This window comes from Canis lupus, chromosome 11, assembly GCF_003254725.2.
Source record: "Canis lupus dingo isolate Sandy chromosome 11, ASM325472v2, whole genome shotgun sequence".
Taxonomy (NCBI): Eukaryota; Metazoa; Chordata; class Mammalia; order Carnivora; family Canidae; genus Canis; species Canis lupus.
In genome coordinates, this window is record NC_064253.1 from 49,353,779 (window position 1) to 49,362,460 (window position 8,682).

General features: G+C 39.6%; 1 long non-coding RNA gene across 1 annotated transcript in view; it reads right to left on the bottom strand.

Moving 5' to 3' along the window:
- LOC118350309 (uncharacterized) overlaps positions 1 to 8,448 on the bottom strand; it is a 48,163-nt gene extending 39,715 nt beyond the window's left edge. Inside the window, exon 1 of the long non-coding RNA XR_007400990.1 lies at positions 8,394 to 8,448. This is a non-coding gene — a long non-coding RNA (uncharacterized LOC118350309). The remainder of the gene's footprint in view (positions 1 to 8,393) is intronic.
- Positions 8,449 to 8,682: the final 234 nt, after the last annotated feature.

An 8,682-nucleotide genomic window follows, 5' to 3' on the forward strand; every position in this document is an offset into this window, starting at 1 on the left:
TGCACCAGCAGCCAGCAGCTTCCTGTGAAAGGTCTGAGAAACACGTTGCAATAGGTGTAGAGCAAGTTGCTTGAGCAGAACTTCTGGGGCAGTGAAAACAAACAGGCCTGCTTGGTGAGGGAAGCCATGCGGATCTGAGGTTTGGTGTCTGGGGACAAAAGAATTTCTAGAAACTGCATGCCAGCCCCTTCTGCCCAATCCACACTTTCCTTCTTCTCCCACCCCTGCAAAAAGGCTTGCTTGCTTTTCAGATCTTCCCAATATTTGTGTGTGTGTGAGTGTGTGTGTGTGTGTGTGTATAGAAATCAAATGCTTAGAAATTACTCATCCCAGGCTAGTAAGGCAATGCATATACTGTTCAGTTGAGATACATTCATACTTACATATACACAATCACACAGATAGATAACATCAGTAGGCAAAATGTTATTAGCCCAGCTCGTAAGAATAGTTCCTCTCAAGGGCAGCATAGGATTAGATATGTTAGTAAGTCACTTGGAGGAAAGATTGAGACCCCAAGAAGCCTGTTCTTATAATAAAAGATGTTCCCTAAATTGCTTTCTAAGGAGAGAGGGTCTTGCTGATCTCAGGTGGCTTGGTAAAGAAGTCTGGGTGATTGCTGGGGTAGAACTGTTCTGTAAAATAAAGAGGTGAGAATTTGAAACTGGGGGTGGAGGGTTCAGGGAGAAAACCAAGAAAGCCAGGCTTTGTAAACAAGAAAGGAGAAAAGGAAAAATGTACCTCTTAGCAGAGCAGGAGAGGTAAACGTCTCAGGGAGATTTTGAAGTTATTTGCTGTAGCATATACATGATAAACTCCTCCCTCCATTTGCCCTAGAAAACAGTTTCCCAGAAGCAGACCCTCAGGCTAGGATTTCTGTGCAAGGGGCTTATTAAGGAGGTGCTCCTAATGGAGACCAAGAAGGAAGCAGGAAAAACAAGACAGAGAAGAGGGAAAAGCCAAGCTAAAATACAATCCAGGCAAAACTCGTCAGCCTGATCCCACAGGGGAACTCTGGAGTATAAGTAAAGCTCAGTGTTGTCCCCACTGGTGGTAAGGGAGCTGGGCTCTTACATTCCTGCACCTGTCCGTCTTGGTCAAGAGTCAGGTGGAGGAAGAGGATCAATTCGCAAACACTTCTGGCTCTGTTATGGAGGAAAGTGTTCACTGAGGAAGGGTTGTACAAGGTGTTGCATGCAAGAAGCCAGAGGAGTAGGGAAGGCAGAGCAAAAAATAGTAAAAGGGGATATGAGATCTGATAGAGCACTGAGAATGTCCACTACATAAATCTATAGTAAAGTCTACATTTGCTCACCACTGATTGTGTATGAGTCTGTTCTTCACAATAATTAAAAAAGACAACCACACATTCAGGTCAAAAAATCTTTAAGGAGTAAAAGCAGAGACTCTCCTTGCAGGTGCAGAGAATGAGGAACATCTGACATCTAGGTCCGTAGGCTTTTGGAAGCAGCCTCATAGTTGCATCCAACTATATTATGTATCTCATGAAGCTATGCTGCTGATGCTAGATTGAGATGGAATTCCTATTATCAAAATGCAATCTATATATGGGAAGTATGTGTATTCACATCTCTAATCATTTCTGCTAGTAAAATGTCCATGGCTCCTGTTTGCCCACCTAACACAGTCCAACTCCAGCCTCAGGCTCCAGTTTTATCTCAGCCAAACTCCTGCCATGAGCTGCTCCTCATCCATACTCCACACTGTCCTTGCACAGTAGCCACAACTAAACCTTCACATGCACCAGACACTGAGCCAAGAGGGGTTATGGGTGTCACTTAATTATAACAATAACTCCATGCCTTAGTGTTAATTTATTTCACAAGTGAGACAATGGCAGCTTGATGAGGTAAAGTCCAAGTTCTCTAAATGGGTAAGGGATGGGGCTGCATTTGGATCTAGGACCTGGCAACTGAAAAGCCAATGCTTTTAGCTGCCATGCTCCGTTCTCCATGGACATTGTCTCCCCTTGGTGGGGGGGGGGATGGGGTAACTGGGTGACAGGCACTGAGGGGGGCACTTGATGGGATGAGCACTGGGTGTTATACTATATGTTGGCAAATCGAACTCCAATAAAAAAGTATTCAAAAAATAATAATAAAGCCCTTTCCCGAATTCAGGATTTTGATGTCCTACCATCTTCCAAGTGCCAATTCCAAGGCTATATCCTTCACAAAACCTTTTAAGTTAGGCAGAATTCTTGGAGGGAAGGGATAGAAATCCAATATATAAGAAAGAAAAATTACTGGCTTGAGCATTTGGGAAAAATACTGGTGTGGTCTACATGTTCAAAGAGATTGCCATAGGAACCAGGGCCCTCCTGGGTTGATAAATGGATAATGAGAGAGAAAGAGGTATCTCATATTGCTGAAGTTATTGGGCTGGGAGTGGCGGGGGGGGTATAAGTGAACAATAGAGGTAGAAAGAAGACTCTAGCTGCATTAAGTTCCTATTAAGCCCTGGTTCCTAGAGCAATCTCTTTGAAATCTCAGAGTCCAAGGGAATGGATTATTGTGATTAGTGAGGCCATGGACACCAACCAGACTGTTACATGAGGAAGGGGGTGGGAGAAAACCACTCTGGCCAGTTCATAGCAATTGCTCATACAATTCATTATACCATCTATGAAGATCTAGACAGAATTACTCTGTTCCACTTTCTCTGGCATAAAACAACCATTTTATCATGCTCACAGACTCTATGGGCCAGGAATTTGGATAAGACACAGCACGGATGGCTTGTCCATTCCACCATGTCTCGGGCGTTGAAAGACTTGAAGCCAGAGGTTGTATTCATCTAAAGGTTCATATATTCATTCACATGAGTGGCAGTTGAAGTTGGCACTCAGCTTGGGGCTCAGTTCCTTTTCACATGGCCTCTCCATGTGGTCCCTCTGTGTGAGATGGTTTGGGTTTTCTCACAGCAAGGTGGCTGAGTTCTAAAGTTGAACATCCTGTGACAGAAAGCCAGGTGGGAACTGTACTGCCTTTTCTAACTTAGCTTCAACCTGCCGCATTTAATTTGTTGGAGCCTCACAAGCTTGCCCATATTCAAGGGAGTGAGATAGAGATCCATCCCTGATAAAGAATAGCAAAATTCTGGAAAAGATTGTGGGATCAGAAATATTGCTGTAGACATTTTTGGAAAATACAGATTGTCACACATTTTTCCCTGTGAATTCTCTTTATACTTGTCATACCTTCGCTAAATTATTGTGAGCTCTGTGAGATATTCATTTTCACATTTATATCCAGTGCCTTGAACAAGACCTTATACACACTAGGTCTTCAAAATATGTTGATTGGCTAAATATCTCTAATCTAATGGAATCATCATTTTTCTACCAACTGTGTGACTGTGAGAAATTTATGCTGCATCTCTAAGACTTGGTTTACAAACTGAGAAAGCTTAATAAAGTTGTGGCTTCTAAAATTCTAGTTTAGCAACAAATTACTAGTCATTTTCTTCAACCTGGTGCCCTATGGGTGGTAATACAAATCAATACAGCCACTAAAAGAAACAATATGTAGATTCCTCAAAAAATTAAAAGTAGAACTACCATATGATCCAGCAATCCCACTTTGGGTATATATATCCAATGGAAATGATGGCAAGATCTTGAAGAGATACCTGCATTCCCATGTCCACTGTAGCTCTGATCAAAATACCCAAGATATGGAAATAACCTAAGGGTATGTTAACAGACGAGTGGATAAAGAAGATGTTGTATGTGTATGCAGTGAATTATTATTCAACCAAGAGAAAGAAGGAAATTCTGCCTTTTGTGACAATATGGATGACACTTAAAAGCATCATGCTCATAAAGTAAATCAGAGAAAAATAAATACTGTATGGCATCATTTATATATGGAATCTATAAAAGCCTACCTAATAGAAACTGAGACTGCAGCAGTGGTTACCAGGGGCTAAGGAAGAGGGAAAGGATAGTGGGGGAACTGGGTAGATATTGGTCAAAGAGCACAAACTTCCAGTTATAAGATAAATTCTATGGATCTAATACACAACATGGTGATTATAGTTAATAATACTATATTATATGCTTGGAAATTGCTAAGATAACAGATCTTAAATGTTTTCACCACCACAAAAAAAAATGGTAATGATGTGATATGATGGAGGTCTTGGTTAAAACTATGGTGGTAATCATTTGCAACATGTAAGGAAATCAACACATGGTACACCTTTGATTTACACAATGTTATATGCCAATTATATTTCAATAAAGCTGGTTGAGGGAGGACCAGAAATGCTCTTTTTAAAGCATGTGTAAGAGGGCTGGAGAACTGCCCGCTTCTCTCCCCTCCCCCTGGCTGCCATGGCTAACCCTTAGATGGTACCACAGGGCTAGTGGTCATCTTCCATTCTTAATCTTCTAGAATCTCTTCTGATAACAGAATCTACTTCTTTTCTGAAGAACCTCAACTTCCTCTCCACCATCACTCTCCCAGTCCACTTGGTTCACACAGAACTGAATCTAGTCCCCAGCTCTAAAGATGGGAATGTGACCCAGACCTGCCAAGCAGAGTCATCAAGATTGGTTTGAAAATGAGCACATGACCCATTCAGGGTCACTGAGATGAATTCTAAGATTTGTTACTGAAAATATCAGGAAGGAAGATGTTCTTTGTTCTGAGGCTGCTCAACCAGTAGAATAAAAGCCTAGCACTGCTGTTGGCCATCTTTGCTGCTTTAAGGGAGAGAATCTGACTGACAATGAAGCTCTAAAACAGAGGGAAGATGAACTAGTAATTTGTTGCAAAACCTGGTGCTTTTTAGATCTTCTATTAAGACTCCGGGAATATCTCTGAATTTTTTGCACTTTATAGGGGGCCATTTATAGGTCTACATCAAGAACATGGAGCCACATCAAAACCACAGATGAATCTCACAACTTAATCAGTATTGACCACTGCAGGATCTGACGTCTTTTGGCAAAGGATGTTATTCCAGCCTATCTCAGGACTCAAAAGAGTCTTGGTGTTGAGTCAAGTTGGATACTTTGCCTCTGCACGATACTGTCTCTATTCATTTTCTGGTACTTATTTCAAAGATATTTCATAACACAGGAGGATTACCACATCGAAGATTTCTAAATGGTATTTAAATAGGAAACCCTACTCTTTCTGTGCTTTTCTTAAGTCACCTTTGTACCTTTTCTATTTGCAAATGGTATTGCGGAAACATCTGTGTTTTAAGCTGAGTCCCTATCACTTGCAGAAATTCCTCTCTCCTTTTTCTCTGGTGCCTCATCCTGCCTGGAGTGAGATTCAGTTATGTCATAGTTGTTTTCAGGAAGGCAAACAGTGCTGCCAGAGGCTCAGGATTATAACTTTCCCATATAGAACAATATTGTTTTTAGAACAATTGCCCTTAGAAATATATACCTCAAAGTGAACATGAGGAGGTAGTGATGAGGCAAGAGAGGGGTCTGGAGGCTCAGCCTCAGGGGCCTGCTATTGAGGCCCCTCTTGAAGCCCATGAAAAGGGACTAGGCAGGGCCCAGCACATACTAGGTACTTAACAAGTGCCAAGTGAATGAATGAATCAGTGACTAGAAGGGTGGCATAGAACGTGCAATTTCACCCATTTCAGTGAATTCACATAGGAGTCCAATCGTGGAAGAGGGAGAAACGATATCTGATCACCTATCATCCCTGTGGGAATAAACGATACAAAAATAATTTCCTAAAGATTATTTTCCTAGATTCTTAGCTTACTGATGCTTAGCATCAAGGAACATCAAAAATCGGAAAGGACCTTATATGCAAAAATTCTCTTTTAAATATCTACAATTGGGACAGCCCAAGGGACCCAGTGGTTTAGCGCCACCTTCAGCCTGGGGTATGATCCTGGAGACCCGGGATGGAGCCCCACGTCGGACTCCCTGCATGGAGCCTTCTTCTCCCTCTGCCTGTGTCTCTGCTTCTCTCTCTCTCTCTCTCTCTCTCTCTCTCTCTGTCTCTCATGAATAATTAAATAAAATCTTTAAAAAATATATCTACAATTGGCCCTGAGGTTCTCCAAACTGAGTTTTTCTGAACATATTTTGGAATATTAAGAGGTGTTACTTGGAGAAAGAAATACAAGTTTTGAAGCAACATGGTAAACAGAAGTAAATAGGCATCTTTACTGCTGGGTTTTCATATTCATTTTGGGGGGGACAGGTAATAAACAGTATTTGTTTATCACTAATACAGTGGAAGTCTGCATCTTCCCTCCCCTCCAGCACATCTTGTCTCTCTCATAGTCTTTATTGGCTATTGTTTATCATAAATCTTTAAGAGGCAACATAGCGGACAATGTTTATCAAACTTTTAAACACCGAATCCCCCCCCTTTTTTTTAGTTTTTCCTATTACTATTACAAGAGTCTTTGTTTTTGTTGTTGTTGTTGTTTCATTCTTTTTTTAAGATTTATTTATTTATTTATTCATGATAGACAGAGACAGAGAATGAGAGAGAGAGAGAGAGGCAGAGACACAGGAGGAGGGAGAAGCAGGCTCTATGCCAGGGGCCCAACATGGGACTAGATCCCGGGACTCCAGGATCATGCCCTGGGCCAAAGGCAGGTGCTAAACCACTGAGCCACCCAGGGATCCCCCTTACAAGGGTCTTTGATACATGCTTTTGGAAAGGCTGCCCTAGAACAAAGTTCCAAGTTCCAATTGAATTTCTTTTTATTTTTCCTATGGATATATTCAGCACAAGGAAAAAATCATTCTCATCCCCTTCTTTTTCAAGCTCTTTCCTTCCTAATAATGTAGTTCTAAGACCATATTAAAATATCTTGGTTCTCCCTAAATTATTTAATGAAATATGAATAAAAATACCAAGTTTTTTAATTAGTAAAGATGATTCTAATGTCCAGATGAAAGAACAAACAGAAACAGTGAGATAAAGAAGGAATAGGGGTTATCACCATCAGATGTCAAAACATATTATAAAGATATAATAATTAAAACTGTGTTAATACTGGCACATAACTACATCAACAGATAACAGTGAAAAAATGGAAAGGCCAGAAATGCCCCAAATATGTACAGGCACCTGAAGTCAGTGGGAAAAAAGTGAGCACTGCAATTTTTAGAATTGGAATGCTGACTAGCCATTAAGACAAAAATAAAATCAGATCTATATTTAACATCTTATGCCAGAATAAATTCCAAATGTTCTTAATAAACAAAAGATTTACGTGTAATAAATGAAATCACAAAGTACTGAAAAAATTATAGAGGAATTGTTTTATGATCTTAAAGTGGGAAAGATCAAACCGTAATAAAAACACAAAAGCCATAAAAGAAATAAATGAAAAATTTGACTACAAAAAAAAAAAAAAGTCAAAGGTTCTACATGGCCAAACCCAACATCAACAAAGCCAACAAACTTTGAAAAAAAGTTTGCAACTCACGTCACAGAGGAAGGGTCAATTCCCTATTAGAGACAAGCTCCTAGGATCAATAAGAAAAAAGACTGACTAAAACTGCCATAGAAAAAGTAAATAAGGATATGATCACTCCATAGGGAAGGAAATACACATCTCTTAAAACAATCAGAAAATACAATCAACTTCATTCATAATAAGAGAGATTCAATATAAACTATAATGAGCTATCATTTTTCATAGTATGTATAGTAAACTCTGTGTAGAGAAAAATGCTAGAGGGGGAAATATGCTAAGTTCTGTTATATACATGAAATACATCTGCAGATTTGTCTGAGAAAATCTTAACACTCTTATTTGTAGGGAAACTTGGTAGTTGAGACACAAGAGAGAAGGGAGACCTCACTGTCTTTTCTTTTGTGGCTTTAGAATTTTGAACCATTAATGACTTTGAAACATATGGAAAAATAAAGAAATAGATCTAAGAAAATCTACTTTTATTCTCTTTCTACTATGCCAGTTGGCTCAGCTATGGCTAGCCTTTGCCACTGCCCTCCTCTTGTTTCCAAGGGTCCTTTAAGAACTGCAAGAGCTGCTCAAAGTCTTCATGACACCCAGGGCTGGTTTCACAGCTCATGAAATGAAAGTTGTCCTCATAACATTGCCACATGATTTCAGAACACATTTCAATGTGATGTTTCTGACAGAGCAGCTGTGGCTTCATTTAGCAGAATATTTGAGCATTTTAGTCTAAATAGAGCAGTTGGATTCCTAGAATAAAAGGTGGTAAAGGGATGGAAGTATGAAAATATGGAAAAAGACTGATTTTCTAGATGGCACATATTAAATTTCAGAACTGTAAATTTTATTCTTACATTATTATTCTGATTAGATTTTACAACATAAGTGATATTCATCTCAACTCAAATGCATAGATATACATGTTTTGCTTTTTATCTCTTAACTTTTACCTGATAAAATCTGATTATTTTCCTCACAGCAGTTGCTGAAGAGTTGTAGGATGTTAGAGCTAGAAGAAACCAGAAACATCTTTTAATGGTGTTGTTTGGCATAAATAATCTACTTGCTAGGTATCAAGGGAATATCAGGAGACTTCTCTCCTTCTGTATTTGAACCCATTTCCCATTTCTCATAGGATTCAATACAATAGTTCATTTCAGACTCTGAAAAGACTTGTGGGGTCATGATAGCTTCTATTAACATATATTAAGCTTGCCTGGGAGGGTGATAAGGAGAACT